Below are 3403 nucleotides of genomic sequence, written 5' to 3'. Positions count from 1 at the left end.
GCTCTTGGTATTCAGTGGAACCTTCATACTCCTTACCTTCTTCAGTCTTCAGAAAAGGTAGAATGGACTAATGATCTTTTCAAAACACACCTCACCAAGCTCAGTCACTAACTTAAAAAGGACTGGACAATACTTTTACTACTTGTCCTTCTCAGAATTAGGGCCTGTCCTTGGAATGCTACAGGGTACAGCCCATTTGAGCTCCTGTATCAACATTCCTTTTTATTAGGTCCCAATCTCATTCCAGACACCAGACCAACTTGGACTGTGTCCCCAAAACTTTGTCATCCCTACTATCTTCTGTATTCACCGATCTCAACTACTCATAAATGCCCTGCTCTCTACACTGCTGGTTTACACTGTTTCTCCAAGACATCACAGCTGATATCTCCTGGTGCTATTCCCAAACCGCCACTCTTAACTCTTTTTTTTTTTTTTTTTTTTTGAGACGGAGTCTGGCTCTGTCGCCCAGGCTGGAGTGCAGTGGCCGGATCTCAGCTCACTGCAAGCTCCGCCTCCCAGGTTCACGCCATTCTCCTGCCTCAGCCTCCGGAGTAGCTGGGACTACAGGCGCCCGCCACCTCGCCTGGCTAGATTTTTGTATTTTTTAGTAGAGACGGGGTCTCACCATGTTCGCCAGGATGGTCTCGATCTCCTGACCTCATGATCCGCCCGTCTTGGCCTCCCAAAGTGCTGGGATTACAGGCTTGAGCCACCACGCCTGGCCTACTCTTAACTCTTAAAGTAAATAAATAATCTTTGCTGGCAGGGCTATGCTGAACCTCCTTGGGCACTCTCTAATTGGATGTCGTGGGTCCTCACAATTCTTAGTCCTTTACTACCTGTTTTTCTCCTTCTCTTATTCCGTTAGGTTTTCAATTCATACAAAACCATATCCAGGCCATCACCAATAATTCTATGTGACAAATATTTCTTCTAACAACCCCACAATATCACCCATTACCACAAAATCTTCCTTCAGCTTAATCTCTCCCACTCCAGGTTCCCATGCCGCCCCTAATCCCGCTTGCAGCAGCCCTGAGAAACATCACCTATTATCTCTCCATACCACCCCCAAAAATTTTCATCACCCCAACACTTCAATACTATTTTGTTTCATGCAGAAATACATGTGTACAAGACTTGCTCTGACACCTGACACAGAACTGACAGTAGTGGCTGCCCAGTGAGTTTGGAAGGAGGGTGGAGGATGTGACAGGGAAAGGAGATGCTTTATGGCAATGGGTCTTTATGGTGGCAGCTTTCCTCAGAGTTTTTCCAGAAAACAAATATATCCATCACGTGATGTTTAAATAGCAAAATATACTAAAAATGCAAAAATTAGCCAGGCGTGCTGGTGGGTGCCTGTAATTCTAGCTACTCAGAAGACTGAGGCAGAAGAATCCCTTGGTCCTGGGAGGCAGAGGTTTCAGTGAGCTGAGATTGCACCACTGCACACCATCCAAGGTGAGAGAGTGAGACTCCATTTCAAGAAAAAGAAAAAAGAAAAGAATACATGGGTCCTTTTGGAGGAGTATTCTATGCCAATGCAGCCCATGTTTCAACATTTTTACAGAATGGACCAGAGGGCCTTGAGGGAAATATGCAATAAATAGCTCCTAGCTCAAGATTTTAACAAATGACAAAAGAAAAGAAAACTGAAAAACAGACTAACTGGTTAAACTGCATTTTGATGTTTAGTTAAAAGGTCACTGACATCTATACCAAGTATACACTGAAACAATCAAACTTAAGTATTAGGTACCAAAGGCTTCCAAAAAATAACAAAGACTAGAAAGCATGCAGACCTTGAACTGAACCGGATGCTAATTTCAAATAGTAACTATTTTGAAATTGTTTAAAAAAAAAAATATTCTAACGAATTCTGGGGTCAACCAAGAATAACCGGAAAATACTCAAGTACAGAAATGAATGATGTGAGCTGATGATAGGATGCTGCAAAGACATCTTTCAGCAGTCATTATGGATTAAGAAAGAATTTTTTTTTTCAATTCTTCAGTGAAAAAAGCAGAAGTGGTGATTTATTATATGGTTGTTACACTCGGCCACAAATAAACACAGAAATAGTGCAGAATGTCACAGGTCCAGGGCAGAGGACCAACATGGGCAGTTTTGTTTATGAGAAAGGTGGGTCTCAGAGGTGATCAGTGATCACAGGGTGATGAAGTTCTAGATCCATTGAGACAAGCTCTAGATAGCAGCATGCAGTCCCACAACTTGTAACAGCATCCCCAGCGTCTGGCATTCCATGTTTCTGCTCCTGTGGCCTCCACAGTGCAACAAGCTAGCGGTTTACTTGGAGCTGTACCTCATCTTTCTTCTTTTGTGCTTCAGGCTGACCATTCGCTTCTTTCTCCACTTGGCTCTCATGGCACAGAGGTTTCCAAGAAAATGGCGCTAAGGCTGAGAGCAGAAATAAAATTTTTTTTTTTTTTTTGAGATGGAGTCTCGCTCTGTCGCCCAGGCTGGAGTGCAGTGGCTGGATCTCGGCTCACTGCAACCTCCACCTCCTGGGTTCACACCATTCTCCTGCCTCAGCCTCCGGAGTAGCTGGGACCACAGGCGCCTGCCACCACGCCCGGCTAATTTTTTGTATTTTTAGTAGAGACGGGGTTTCTTTTTTCTTTTTTTGTTTGAGTCAGAGTCTGGCTCTGTCGCCCAGGCTTGAGTGCAGTCGCCAGATCTCAGCTCACTGCAAGCTCTGCCTCCTGGGTTTACACCATTCTCCTGCCTCAGCCTCCAGAGTAGCTGGGACTACAGGCGCCCGCCACCTCGCCCGGCTAGTTTTTTTTATTTTCAGTAGAGATGGGGTTTCACCGTGTTAGCCAGGATGGTCTCAATCTGCTGACCTTGTGATCCACCCACCTCGGCCTCCCAAAGTGCTGGGATTACAGGCGTCAGCCACCAAGTCTGGCCAGAAATAAAAGTTTTAAAATGAAGATTTATCTCAAACTGCAAAAAATAAAAATAAATAAAAAATAAATAGAAAAATGAAGAGGAACCAGAAAGAAAAAAAAGGAAGCCTATTATACAATGAGAACAAAAGAATTTTTTATGTCTCTTTTTTTTCTATTTTTTTATTTGTGTATTTGTTTGAGATGGAGACTTACTCTGCCACCCTGGCTGCAGTACCGTGGGATATTGACTTACTGCAACCTCTGCCTCCCAGGTGTAAGCAATTCTTGTGCCTCAGCTTCCCAAGTAGCTGGAACTAAAGGTGCACACCACCACCCCTGGCTAACTGTTTTATTTTTAGTAGAGATGGGGTTTCACCATGTTAGCCAGGATGCTCTTGAACTTCTGACCTTAGGTGATCCACTCGTCGGTCTACCAAAGTACTGTGATTGTAGGGATGAGCCACCTTGTCCGGCTCTCATATCCT

Source organism: Colobus angolensis, unplaced genomic scaffold, assembly GCF_000951035.1.
Source record: "Colobus angolensis palliatus isolate OR3802 unplaced genomic scaffold, Cang.pa_1.0 Scaffold25, whole genome shotgun sequence".
Taxonomy (NCBI): Eukaryota; Metazoa; Chordata; class Mammalia; order Primates; family Cercopithecidae; genus Colobus; species Colobus angolensis.
Note: the sequence above shows the minus strand (reverse complement) of the source record.